This window comes from Mauremys mutica, chromosome 7 (assembly GCF_020497125.1).
Source record: "Mauremys mutica isolate MM-2020 ecotype Southern chromosome 7, ASM2049712v1, whole genome shotgun sequence".
NCBI classification, from domain to species: domain Eukaryota; kingdom Metazoa; phylum Chordata; order Testudines; family Geoemydidae; genus Mauremys; species Mauremys mutica.
Window position 1 is genome coordinate 90731215 of NC_059078.1, and position 15088 is coordinate 90746302.

At 38.5% G+C, this 15088-nt stretch overlaps 1 long non-coding RNA gene across 3 annotated transcripts in view; it reads left to right on the top strand.

Moving 5' to 3' along the window:
* The first annotated feature begins 469 nt into the window (after positions 1-469).
* The window catches only part of LOC123373868, a 153958-nt gene continuing 139339 nt past the window's right edge, over positions 470-15088 (top strand). For all 3 annotated transcript variants that reach the window (XR_006580902.1, XR_006580904.1, XR_006580903.1), the window contains exon 1: positions 470-549. This is a non-coding gene — a long non-coding RNA (uncharacterized LOC123373868). The remainder of the gene's footprint in view (positions 550-15088) is intronic.

The following is a 15088-nucleotide window of genomic DNA, read 5'->3' on the forward strand; positions in this document are numbered from 1 at the left end:
GGAATGAGGTGGAATTTGAGGTGCTGCCTAGTTTGAGCTGGAGTTAACTTTATATGATTTATCTGTGGAACTGCCTAGATATTGTGTTTGAGGTGGTCTAATGGGATGGGAGCCCCAAACTCCTAGTTCTGTTCTGATCTCCTCTCTTGATGGGTGTATTTTCAAATCTTCATAATCTGTTTCACAGCCTAATTTTTTCATATCTGCCAAAGCCTGTTTTTAATCATTATAATCTATTATATATCAAGGGTCTTATTTAAAAGTCCAGTTGTTTAACTTATTCCCTTGAATTATTCTCTAATGGAGTGCTTGAGTACACTGATAAAGTGGGTTAGCAGGAGCTGGAACCCTGGAGGGAGCTGAGTTTTGCTGACTCACTGTGGCAGGTGCAGCTTGTTAACTCACACTGACTATAGGAATAGGCCTCTAACCAGATGACGTTAGTCTATGCTAATCTCAGGGGGGAACAGTTAAATTTGCAAAAGAGGTTTGATGGCTGTTCTGTTATGACTGTGTGGTAGCTCATTAAAGCTGGGTCTCAAGAAAAGGGTGAGTTTTGAATGTACACATCTGTCATTTTGGAACATGGTGGATATGCTACTTGCTCACATTCCTTCACTTTCATATGCAAACACTTACTCCAAAAAAGAAAGTATTTTTGTTAGGAAAACTTATTTTTGTTACTCTTGTAACTCAAATTATTGCAAAGGATTTTGCTCAAAATTTCATCTTTGAACAGGGACCAAATATGGAAATTTCCACCCCAAACTGAATGAGTGTATGTGAAAAAAAATTACAATGGACAATTTGTTGTACCCTTCCTATAGTAGTAACTACTGACAACTGGTCAAGCCACACCTTTCATTTAGTCAGTCTATAGTGCAAGCACAATTATCAAAATGTCACTTATATGAGCTTCCTCAAAACACAAATTTATATCCTACTCACAGCAGGGCTGTGTCCCCAGGCTTTGTTTAGGCTTCTGATGAGAGTGTTTCTTATGGCTCATAGAAGCTGGATACAGCAGAGTCTGATAAGAGGAGTGAGCAGTAAGACAGCCCAGAAGAAGAGTAAAGCAATTCAGTTAAAAGCTTTAGTTAAATCTAGTTAGTACCACAAACCCAGCTGGGGCTCCTACTCAGTCTATCAGCAATCCTTCCAGTTCCCCAGCAGTTCTAGAATTCACAAGGTAAACAGACCTTCCTTCATTCTAAAATATTTTTGTAAACAAAGTTAAGGTTTAAATAGCTCTGTCTGATAATGATGGTGACAACTTTCTCAAGTTTCTAATTCTAGTTCTGATGAAGATGATGCCTTTTAATTTTTCTGTAAATCTTTGTGTAATCCCATCTTCTGTGGTTTTGATATCAATAGGAATTATGCCTAAATACTGCTCTTTCAGTATCACATTGTTCTTCTTTAGTGAGCAGAATCACTGTTGGTTTTTGGTATATAAAGAACTGAAATGCTTTTTAAAAAAAGAAAGTCCTGATGCTGCTGACCCTTACTCATGCATATAGGCACCAGGACCCTATTGGGACCAGATCTGATAGAGGCAGACTTTAAAAATCCAGATGAATACATTTAAATAGTACATTTGAAGATCATTCTCCCCATTAACTCATTTGCCTAAACTTGACTTCAGGCTGCATTTAGAGTTTCCATTATTCCTTTATATGACGGGGGTGTTTATACCCTTACCTGGTAAGTGGAGGAGGAGTTAATATGCTTAATAGAAAGGGGAAGGAAAATACCTTTAGTACCCTGAAGTGGTTTTACAGACTGTAAGCCCTGGGAGGGAGGGGCTGACTACTGAGGTCTCATTAAGAAACCCATCTTTTTAACAGGAAGGCTTTATACCAGAGAGAGAATCCCTTTCTCTCAGAGAACAGTATACTCTGTTTGCACCTAGGTCTGAGATGATGTTGCTCTGTTTTTGGACCCTGACTTTGATGGTGGCATTCTCTAGAGAGCCAGGGACACTTTGTATGCAATTGAAATTTGTCTAGGAACTGTAGCAATGATGTGCTTGGGAGTTGGGAACGCTGAAGCTGAAGGAGTGCTTGTAAGGTGGGCTGTCAAGTCTGAGATCCCTGGTCTCAAATGTTTTTATTTGCTATGGGAGTATTTGCCCTTGAATATCTCTAGTTTTAAACCAAATTAAGTTGAGCTCCTTGTATAAATACTTAACTATTCCACCTATTCTGGATTCCAGCCCTTTCAGCCTTTCCTTTTATGTAAAACATTACTGATTTCATTACATACACTATTATTCTATTTCATTACCTTCCCTGCCCCCCTGACATGTATCCAGGGCCCTCATCATTTAGAGCAGGATAGTACTTCTCTAGGAGGCATATCATTAAAGCTTAGGCAATCAGTTGGTACTGATGGTACAAATTAAGCTAGATTCCAATACCCTCAACCTTGGGAAACCAGGTGCATTCTCTTCCCTGAAGAATATCTCCTGTGTATTTCCCAAAGTTGCCCCTCAATCCTACTCTCTTTAAATGGCAGTGTGGGAAAAAATAAGGTTGTAAAATAAATATAAATGCTGTAGATGTATGTTAAATTTAGCAACAGAGTATAATTAATTTTGAAGGTACTTTGCTACCTTGCCAAAGATAAAAAGGCTTTCTTTCACCATAATGCAGTTAATATTTTGTAAAGACTCAGAAGAGGAAATGTATTGAAAGGAGGTTATTTTTGCTATTATTGGGAATGCTTTTAGAAGAAGAACTGATGTACTGAATCCTTTAACAATTTCTGGTTTTGCTCAGTATCTTTAAGGGAAGCTTTTAAAACTGTTTTTGTTAAGTGTTTTTTTTTTAATTACATTTTGGCTAAGCTAATGCAGATAATAGTGTTCAGACTGTTAAAATACTGATGATAAATAGCCTAGGTCTCTGGAGTAATCTGTCTTGCTTTGTTTAACCTGATCAGATGAAAACCAGGGATGTCAGGGAATAAAGGAATAACAATGCAACAATATAGCTGAAATAATTATTTTACAAAATCATGATTTGTAAATTAGTTACAGTTTTCTGGCCATATGGCATTGCATTTTTTGTGTGATGTACTTGGTTGCAGCCCCTGGAGATATTACTATAATTTTGTTATAGACATCCATATAATGTTGAGAGATTTTTCTGATGGTTAGAAGAGGGGACTAGTTGTCCGGACTCCTAGGTTATGTGTCCTGCCTGCCTCTCACTCACCCTGGGCAAGTCACATAAGCCTTTGTGTCTCCATTTAGCCATGTGTCTAAGAGGCGTACAAAGGATGTTACAATGTTTGTTTACCTTGGGCCAGTGACTAGCATTTTACTGATATGTTGTCTATTTGTAAAACATCATGTAGATCTTATGTTTCTATATAAATGCTTATCAATAATCATGCTAAGAACTGTGAATCATTCTGAGATCCTTGATAAATGTGCTTTTAAGTGCAAAGAATTATAACTCTAAAATGACATTTTAAAAAAGAGTAGATTTTATATTTTCAAATAAAGTCAAACTAAGCCACCCTACCTGAAAATCTGTGTTTTGAATCAGTGGTTGAATAATTTTTAGGTAAAAGTCTGAGGATAGTTATACATTTCTTTTGGATGTAATTAACACCAAGATGAATGCTAAAGAGCCTTTGTAGAAATTATGAAATGTTGATATGTGATACTCTGTGCACAGAACCTAGTGGTTTGGATTTCTGGGCTATGGCTAATATTTATTGGTTCAGTTCATGGGCATTAACTGATAAAACTTGAAAACCCTAAAGACAAAACTGCTGCCTGATGACATGTAGGATTTATAGAATTAAACACAGCTTAGCTTCACATGGTTTCAACATGAAATAATAAACCAAGAGTCTCTTTCTCCAAGAAATCTGCTCCCCTTTCTCTGGGGGCCTCCTGAGGTCTTCTGAGGTTAGTGTCTGGAAGTCTTAGGCATGCAACTAACCCTATTCCCAACATCATTAGTCTTCAGGATGGTTAATAGCAAGGCAAATTTGCTCCTTTTCATGGACTGGGGTACCCACCCTTCCCAGCCTGTGCCACCTCCAGTTCAGAAGTCAAAGTGAATGATTATCGTCACAACTATTATTAATTTGTAGACTAGCAGTAAATACAACATAAGGCTGTGATGGCATGTATAACCCCTTCATCACTGGTGCAGGGTTTAAAGAGCTGTTGTGGACAAGGCTGGCAATCATGTTAAAAATGGAATAAGGGCTTAAAAGCAGGATGTTTGCAGCAGTTGCTGGGCAGCTGGGATAGAGCAGGTGGTCATAGAATCATAGAATATCAGGGTTGGAAGGGACCTCATGAGGTCATCTAGTCCAACCTCCTTCTCAAAGCAGGACCAATTCCCAACTAAATCATCCCAGCCAGGGCTTTGTCAAGCCTGACCTTAAAAACCTCTAAGGAAGGAGATTCCACCATCTCCCTAGGTAACCCATTCCAGTGCTTCACCACCCTCCTAGTGAAAAAGTTTTTCCTAATAGCCAACCTAAACCTCCCACACTGCAACTTGAGACCATTACTCCTTGTTCTGTCAGGTGGTGAGCTTACAGTTCCCGAAGGAGACTCCTGGAAGCTGTCAGGGGAACTGCCCTCAGGAAGGCCATTGACTAGCTCCTCCTATGCTTGGTAAGATAGGTTCGGCAGGCCTTGAGGAGAACCGATTAGGTAGCTGGTACCATTACTCTTTACCCCTTTCTGGGTTAGGGAATCTGAGAATGTACAAAAGGGCCTAAGTGAGTGAGAGCCAAGAGCCCCATCAATACAATAGGACTGCTAAACACTAGTTGTGTCACAGAGACCTCTGCTTGGGCAGATGGATTTTTCAATGTCCATCCAGTAGGAGGCACTTGTCAGCAGCCTAGGAACTGTGACAGAGGCAAGCAGAAAGTGAATCCCAGAACTGTGAAGGTTTTATCTCCTCCTCTTTTTGGAGACATGGGATGAACACTTCAGTTTTTATAACTGAATGATTTTTTTATATGTTTGTATAAAAAGTTCAAAGCATCTGTGATCGCTTCAGGGGCAGAACTGCACTATTTTCCTATGTATATTCAACTAAAAATTGCAAAGAGAAATATTTATTTCCTCCCAGTGCCTTCTTGGCAGAAATGGGCCATTATTTTGGATATTCTACAGAAATCTTAGTTAAGGAGCACAACTAGAATAGAAGATTTATTAAAAAAATTCAGCAAAAATCATTTTTAATTTAAGTGAGCAGTAGCAGCTGGGATTCACAGGCATGCAGGATGGCTAAATTGGTAGAATAAGATGAACAAAGTGGCAGGTGAGCAACAAACTGTTGGGATAACGTAATAGGTACTTCTGTGACTAACTGCTATGTTATTTGCAGTGTTGGTACCAGGATAGGAGAGACCCAAGATGGGTGGATTCAGCTCTACCATTATCTTATGCTATTTTCTTTCCTTTTTTTGATCATGTCCTTTCTTTACTGAATAGCTAAATCTGAGGAAAATAGGTTTTCAAAATGGCATATATGCAGCTGTGGATGCAAGACCATTTCTAATTTGCCTGTGATTAATATAATGGCACATGTGAATTGAGCATTTTCACATGCAGCCTGACTGTTAGGCAATTATATTGCCATTTGTGAAGGCAAATGCCATTTTCTGCACTAGTCAAGGTAACTGAGTGTGAAAATCAGATGTGCATTTTTGGCATGTATGCATCCAAATATTTTCAGTTATTTTGAAGGTTGTCCCCCCCCACCTCAATCTTCTTCCTTGAGTTAGCCTTTTTTTCTTTTGCTGCTTACCTTCTTCTTTTCAGTTGCTTTTCCTTCAGTTATTCTCTGAAGCTGAACTGTATATTTCAGCAGCAGTGCGTGCCCTGCAATGACTCCTTCATTTTGTGACATGGCTGATTAGAAGGCATGTCATGTAGGAATGATTTATTCTGTGTGAACATAATTCAGACTTCAGAAAACCCTAACATCTGTCAAGTTATCGAAGTGCTGCCTTTAACTCCTGGGCTAGAGTCATCAGTGATCATTAGCTTGGTGATTTGGCTCAATCCTCTCACTTTGGCTGAGTATTAAAACATTTTCCAGTTCTCATTTCTCTCTGGCTCCCACTGTTGGTGGCAGAATGACTTGGTAGATACTGAAGACAGGTGGTACACAAAAAATAAAATATGCAGCATTGTGCTGGGGAAGGTTTCACCCCGCTCCCTCCACCCAATTTGTAGAATTTAGATGGCTTTGGGAAGGTTTGGTAGATTTGGGGGAGATTAAGGGGGAATTTGGGTAGTGTCTAGGAAACTAGAGAGACAGAAAGTGCATGAAGTAATATTTTTTTATTGGACCATGTTCTGTTGGTGAAAGGGACAAGCTTTCGAGCTATTCAGAGCTCTTCTTCAGATCTGTGTAGCTCAAATACATGTCTCTTTCACCAACAGAAGTTGGTCCAACAAAAGATATTAATACCTCACCCACTTTGTCTCTCTAATATTCTGGGACTAACACAGCTGCAACAACACTGCAAGCATCTAAGAAACTAGGACAGTTAGTCATGCTAGTGTTGTTTTATTTGATTAGCTACTATAGCTTAGTTAAACATAAAAGGGATATTAATAACAGTGTACCAACAGTGGTATTGTTTGTATATGCACTAGCAATATTGTACCATTATATAGTATAAACTTGTAGTTTTACTAAATTTGTAGGAACTGACCATATGGAATTGTTAGAAGCATTAAATATTGTGAACAGAAAAGATTATTGGTCATACAGTATTAGAATCTGTGCCACAGTCAAGATTTAATGGACACTGGACAGAATGTATAAGTGAGGTGTCTCTCTCTCCTTTCCATTTTCTCCTTTGATCTCCCCTTAAGAAAGAAAAGGCTTGCTTAATTAGGATCTAATGTTTCAATGGTAAAACTTACTTTTATATTCTTGTCTTACTAACGAGGCTAAGTGAGTAGGCAAGGACAGACACTGCATAGAATTATGCATTTTGGCATGTGGCTTAAACTTAAAGCGAGAGAGCTTAAAATTTATCATTTTTTACCTGCAGTTGATCCCACCACAAGTGATTATAGGAGAATTGTAGGTGCCATTTGTAAACTGTAGATACAGGTTACTAGATTATCATCTTTCTGCATTCTATAAGCCAAATACTATCCTCGTTGGTGCAATGAAGGAGAAGGATGCTGTTATTGCACTTGCATCTTTGTCTGAAGCAGTAGTCCCCAACCTTTTTGTGGCCAGTAGCACATTCATGCTTTCAGAAGAGTGTGGCGGGCGCCAACAATTACTCACATACAGGGCCGGCTCCAGGCACCAGTGGAGCAAGCAGGCGCGGGGCCGCGGCTTCTCTCCGGCTTAAGCCATGGCCCCACGCCTGCCAGGGACCGAGAATGCCGACGCCCGCAGTCTGCAGCCCCGGAGAAGCTGGAGAGAAGCCGCAGCCCCGCGCCTGCCAGGGACACAGAATGCCAGTGCCCGCAGACTGCAGCCCAGGAGTTCTCTGTCCCTGGCAGGTGCGGGGCCACGGCTTCTCTCCCCTGCTGGGCACTAGGGGGGTGCACATAAATGCCCCATGGCACCCATGGGCACCGCGTTGGGGACCACTGGTCTGAAGGAATCCAGACAGCCAGGACCATGGGGTGTATGGTGTAGTACATTAGCGCAGTGGCTCTCAACCTTTCCAGACTACTGTACCCTCTTCAGGAGTTTGATTTGTCTTGCATACCTAAGTTTCACCTCGCTTAAAAACTACTTGCTTACAAAATCAGACATAAAAATACAATAAAATACATAAAAATAGTGTTACGGCACACTATTACTAAACAATTAGTTACTTTCTCATTTTTACCATATAATTATAAAATCAATTGAAATATAAATATTGTACTTGCATTTTAGAGGATAGTAAATAGAGCAGTATAAATAAGTCATTATCTGAATGAAAATTTAATTTGTACTGATTTTCCTAGTGCTTTCTATGTAGCCTGTTGTAAAAATAGGCAAATAGATGAGTTGATTTCATTTGTTGACTATCCCACATGTGTGCACACACCCAACTATGGTCTGTGGTCCTCTCTTGTATTTCTAAGTTACCTTTTAATAGTCCTTTTTTGAAAAAAAAAGAGCAGATGGCTCTTGAATAAATACTATACAAATCTAAATTTCTTGGTGGTTTGCCAGTAATAAACCACTCAACGTGTTCACATGATTTATGAAGTCAGCAGAAAACTCAAGTGAAATATAGCTTGATTATTTTCTCTGGGGCCATCAATTATTAGTCTATATGTAAATATCAAGTACTTTCACAGAAGTAAGGCTACTTTAAATGAAGCCTCACAAATAGAGGAGCATTTCACTACTGAATGCTCTACATAAAGGCCCTGAATATTTTGGCTAAAATGGTGAAAGAGAAATATCACACCGGGAAACACAGAAGACTCTATCTAGATGAATTTCTACTTCATCTATTCTGCTGAACATACTAGAACAAAAGCCCATTGGATGATGTGGAAGCTGAAGGGATAATGATAAGCACCTAAACATGAAGCTATAAGCTGTCTGCAAGAGAGAGGAAGATCTCTATCATATGCTTATTTCATTATTCACATCAGGCTTCCAGAACAATATCGTTCTACACAGATTATTTTAAAAGTAAGCCATAATTATGAACTTCCTGTGAAAACAGTGGTACAAGTTTTGTAAAGGAGACAAGTCTTTATTAAATTGTAGTCCACATGCTAAAGCATTGTTTTCAGGTTATTTCTCAGGAATTTTAATTTCAAAGTTTCATATTACAATAAATTCTTGAAATATATAGATTAAGTTATAATGCACTGGTGTATATTAGATGATCTTATATAAGGCCTGTGATATTTCTCATTTTTTTCTTTTTTTTTAAGTTGTACAGCAAGAAATCCTCAGTATGAATCAATCAGATTTCAGGTGGTAAAATTGCAAGTCACCTTGCTGCTGCTTTAAATCCATTTCCTAAGCCCCTCTCAAATTTCTTTGGCAGCTCCTCCGCTTGAATATGGGACCATGGAGATATTTAAGTCTTTATCTATCATAGTAGGCAGCTGTCTTAATTGAATCACCTTGTGGTCGTGTGAAAAATTTGTTGCTCTACTTCATTGCTTAGGTGAATGAATACTTCTTGTCTTGGATATTCTTTGTGATTTGATTAATCTTCTCCTAGATTTCTACATGGGCAAACTCTCCTCTTTGTGCAGTCATTCTGTTTGTGCAGGGGGCGATAGAGACCAGACAGAATGAACGTGTTCGCATTTTATTTTGTACTGCGTCTGTATAAACTAAATAAACCATTTAGAATGCAGCAAACAGGTAGAAGTAGGCTCAGCATTGTATAAAAGAAAATATGAATTTACTGTTGATGGATGGGAGATGCTATCAGTACTAGCTCAAACCAGAGTGCAAGAATGAGCTATGCAAGCTCCTCTTGCACATCTCTGCCAATGCACAGAAATCCTTACCTGAAACACCAGTCAGTCTTTTATGGGCAACTACTAATTACTCAGAGTTTTGCCAAATGGTATAGTGATTTTGTGACCTAGGCAAGCATCCCATTTCCTGATCATTATTACAGTTTTTGGCCCAGTACCACCACATGGTCACTTGTCTGTTTCAAGTTGTTAGTACCTGTTAGTAAAGATTAACCTTTTAGTCCTGCTTAGTATTAAATTCATTCATATATTAACTGTTCTCCTCAAATCTTTATGGTATTAGTAGAGAGTTTGTTTGAATTCTAAGGCTGTGAGTGAGTATTCAGGAATTTCATATGATTGAGTGCTGGGCTGTATATAATTATCTTCTGAGGAAAATAGATGTGTAGGAAAAAGACCCCTCAGACTGATAAAGCATTTACAGAAGTATAGTATAAACCAGACTGGGTGATTGATAAGAGGTACTTATTGTTGCAAATGTTTTCTGCAATGCTTTTAACTCCATAAAAATTGCTGGTTATCACAGCTGTCAGGAATGATGACAGGATTAGAGATTCCTCATCAATTGGGTAAACTGAAGAAATTCAATTGGTTATTAGAAAAATTAAATACAAGGTACATTTTTAGCCATGGGAAAGTATTTTTCCCCCCAAAAAGGTGTTTCTTTGTTTCATAAAAAACCTATAAAGAGACAGAGCTTTTGGGAATTATGTAGGGATTGCGAATTGTCACCATCCCACCAGTTATGGAGGAGAAAGACATGCAGGCTAGCTCTTTCCCGTCCATCATGAGTGGTAATATATCTATTCTGTATTCTGGATAATGCTGTACTAATCTCACATGGTTAATCTTTGATTAATAATTCCATTTGAGCCTGCTATTTGACAATCTCAGAACATTGTTAACTTTAAGTACACAACAAAGTGGACCCAGTTCCTGGGTCTCACAAGCTTCCACATCAACTGAGTGTGGGTATAAGCTAGTTACTCTTTCTACCTCTGGGTACATAGGACACACTCCCAGACTCAGGTCATTTATCTGATGTCCTTCCTTTGGGATGTGGAATGCCAATGCCAAGGCACCCTGAAACCTGAAATCAGTGCTTGAGCTTTCCAAAACCTCTGGTTGCTTACACACGTGTGCCCTAGACAATGGCAACTTGGCTTCTACCTGATCCTGTTTGAGGTTAAAGTGGCAGGCAAGGAAGGAACATAGGCTCAGCAAAGGAATTGGTTAACCACAGGCAATTTACTCTTAAAAGTACTTGAGAGTTGCACATTATTGAAATTAAAATCCTGAGATGTGTCCTCTCCTAGTCTGATCTCATTCTTCCTATGAATCCAAGATTTGTCAGTGCTTCTGGCTGGAGAAAAGGCCATCCAGCACTTTCTCTTGCAAGGCCTTCTTACATTTTGTGATGGGTGGCCCCCTGGTTGTAAGTAAGGCATTTCCAGGCTTATGCAATCACAGTGTCATACAACTGTTTCCCACTTTGGTAGTTTCCCATCTCTCACAAAAGAAACAGCTCTTTTCTGAATCTCCAAAGCTCTCTCTACCTCTACCATGCCGCCTCCTCCATCTGTATTTCTCCTTTTGTTCCCTGTTCCATACAACCATCAATTTCTCCTTGGCTTATTCCTGTCATCTTGTCCACATTTTCTGCTTTCAAAAAAACTCACTCACCTGTTTCATGATGGGTTCCAGGTACAATGATCCTACCGCCTCTTCTCATCATTCATTGTAAATATTCTGATTTTTGCTGTCATATCAGCTATGCTTAGAATGTACAAAGACTTTGTGTTCAGTGTATTATACACTGCTAGGTATAGGCCAGATCCTAAATCCACAGCAATGTTCCTATTGACTTAAATGGTGCGGAATGAGGGCCAATAACAGGCTGTAGGGTTGAACTGTTCTTTCCCCTAAACTTGGTGACATATTTTAAGTTGTGGTTTCTGTCACCTTTATTCAGAAAAATGGAAGGAATTGACTGTAATGGCACCGATTGAAAAATTGTTCTGGGGAGTCCAAGCCAAAATGACATTTTTTCTAAAACAATATCCCCCACCTAATTTTACTTTCTTATGAATTTCAAAATACACCAAGTGCTTTATATTTAAAAAGTGTGATATCACAAAACCTTTTCTTTTTGTTGTAGTATATAAGTGTTGCTTTATGATGACTGCATTTTGATCTTTAATTTCCTCTCTAAGAATGGCTGAGAAATATCATTACACTAGCAAAGGGATGTCTGTTTGCTGCTATATATTTTGTGATTCGATAATATTGTGTAACCTTTTTACATTCTAATTAGTCACGGCAGTAGCTTGGATTTATATTAGTAATTTTGCTTCAGTTAAGAATGATTTTGGTCAGTAGCTGATTAGCTGACTATGTGATCTACAGCTTGTATTTTAAGATCCTCTTACATCACTCTTACATCAGAGTTTTCATGTTTTGTATCTGTGACTGTCTGTGGAAGTGGTGTGGCTGTGAAACAGTAGGGGAGTTTAATAAGTCTGGAATTCCTTTTGGACATTATTGCCTTAATTTAAACCTTGGGTAATAAAACAAAACAAGACTATTTTTTTAAATTTAAGTTATGGGTTTACCATCTGTGCTTGTAGAATTGTGTTCTTTATGTATTATCTGCAAAAACAGCACTAGCTTGGATAATTTCTGAAGCATTGGCTTTGGCATGAAAGATGCCTTCAGTTCACAGTAAGATAAAGCTGCATAAGAGCTGTCATTCAGATGTCTTCCTGATGTCTTCCTGCTTTTGTGACCTCCTTTCTTCATTCGGCTATTATGGTAGGTGGTCATAGTATTAAGTTTTTCAAGATCACTCTAAGATCTGTATCTTGGTATCTTCCAAAATTAAAATTGAAACCTGTCATATAGGTTTCTGCTGGTGGGGACTAGATGGTTTAGGAGATTGGTGATGGGGACAAACTGACAATAGTTCATTGGTCTGATTTCTCATTTAAAGCTGTCACTAACAAAGATGATTGGTTTTGGAAAACCAAGAACTGACTTTATATGAATCTTGGTGCTTAATGAAAAACTTAATTCACTGTTACTGTGTGTGTGCTGTCTTTTTTGGGGGTGGATTGTCTCGTAACTGGGGGGCACAAGATGGGAGAGAATGCTCAGTGAGCTCTTCTTTGTACACCTGCAAAGAAGCAGGGTACAGAAAGAGCCATGAATTCCCCTGAGTTCAAGACTATTTCAGTAGAGTGACGCTGCCAGCCCTAACTTCTTTTTAAGGATGGATGGGGAGTGGACAAAGGCACAGCCTTTTCCAAGTAAATGTAGTTGGCCTTATTGGATGACCTTCCCTTTCATTGTAGTTGACACTTGGGTGTCCTTCTCTATCATCATCTACCACTAATGACATTTTAATGTCAACATTAGATTTTATTTTTCAGTAAATATTCTCTGAATTTTCCATTGTTTTCTAGCAGATATTCTAGCTAGCAAGTTTACTGGTGGGAATATTTATGGAAAAACACATTCTAAGGGTGCTCTAGGATAACCTTTTTTCTCCTGCAGATTATTCACTCTACTGTTATTAAGACAAATCTTTTAAAAGATCTATAAAATGGATAATGTTTGCTCTTTTTAAACTGTACAGTAAACTAGTGCAACAAATTGAAAATAAATCATGGATGTTTGATATTTTTATATTCCAGGAAATTTCATGTATGAAAACCTCAAATTAACTGCTGTTGAGGAGATTATATGTAACAGGCACATGATTTGTGTTTTTGTTAAAATATACAAGTGCAGAAAGTTGAACTCATCAAAATTACTGAGTAGGGAGATAAATTGATATTATTTTGTAAACCCTATTAGACATTTTAGGATGATTACATTTGCTATATTGAAGTGAAGCCTCCCCACTATGGGGGGTGGGGGGGAAGGGGGATGGGGAAGTCTTAATAGAATCTGACAAATTGACAAATTGAGCTGTTTCAGAAGTGTTAACCCACTTTAGGGATCTCATTCATATCCATCACAATTCAATATATCAAAAAGCTACAACAGGCAGTGCATGCCAACCAGCTGAGAAATACATCAATAGCCTATAAATGCACACACTCTTACATGGCTTACTACTATTAGAGTATTGGGGAGGAGAGTCATGCAGTGCATCTTTCCTCTAGTAGAAGGATAAGAAAAAATAAATTTTCAGTCTCTGTATCTCTCTCTCTCTCTCTCTCTGTGTACACAATAACATAAAAATGTTCCTAATATAATACTAGTCCCTACCTCCTCCTTTCACCAGTCATTTGTGGTCCAATAACCATTTTCAAGTCTAACTTTCCATTGAGAAAATTGAATTTGGTTAGCATTATCCATATGAAATGAGCTAAATGTAGTCATTTCCACAAACTGCAGCTAGGATCACAGGGGACAATAAAGGAGGGAAGTTCAATTGCCATTTTCCCTATTTTCTCCATACTTCTTTCCTTTCCATTTTCTCATCTCCCTTTCAAAGGAAATAGTTTGAAGCATTTTACTTTTTGAAATACAGAAAAAGTAGCTAGTTTGTGGTCTTTCCTCCCATGCCTCCACCGTTCACACTATTTTTTGCCTTCTCTGTAACAATTCAGAAGGTCCATGGTCAGCTTCCCAGTGGGAGGCTAATGGAGTTTCCTCTGCACTTCAAAAAGTACTCGCAGGAGGGCAGCAGTGCAGAATGAATTACCCCTCTGGTCCAACCTTCTGTACCAGCAGGGGGCTGTTAACTGTAAACAGGATTGGTCGTTTTACACAACTGCAGAATTCCAAATTAGTGTGACTTAGGCTTCTTTGCCACCCATTTTCTCACCAACCTAGATCTGATCAGCACAACTTCCCCTTGTCTTATTGCTCCTTTTACATCATTATCCTTACTGCACCCAGGATAAGGGGGTATGCCAGTGTGGCCAGGATGAAAGGAGATGTAGCTGGAACACCCTTGCACTCCCAGCTGTTTTCAGCAGCTAGAACAGTCCTTTCTGACTGTGCTAGCCAAATGTAAATTAGAGTATCCTTGAGGCTACTCTCACTTATGCTATGAACAGTCCCAAGACTATGGAATGGCACACAGGCCATGTAAAGCCATCTTCTTCTCTAACAACAGTTCCATACCATACAGATTCAATGGAATTAAAAATCAGGTCTGATGTGTAACTTCCACTATGATCTGTCAATTTGTCAATGATTTGTCAATTTAGTCCTTTTAAATATAACACCATGAGAGCATCAGGAAGGCAGTACCAGTTGACAGTACCAAATGAAATTCTAAATCTTTGGGTATACAAATTCTGAAAAGAAAAAAAAAGCATACATTATCTTTGACACTTACTTAATTTTTTAGAAACATATACTATTCTTGGCATTGCTCCCAGCAGAGTTCAAAAGTCACTACAATTTAAATCAATTTAAGGAATTACTTTAATCCTCAATGCTCTAGTATAATGAGTCCATTAGTATCTGTTATTATGTCAATAGGCAAAACAAACTCCAAGCACAACCAATTAATTTCACCAGCAAGAATATCTTCAAGAGAAAAATCAAGTGAACATATATCATTTATTGTGTAGTCTGAGACAAGATCCAATGTTTCAGACTTCT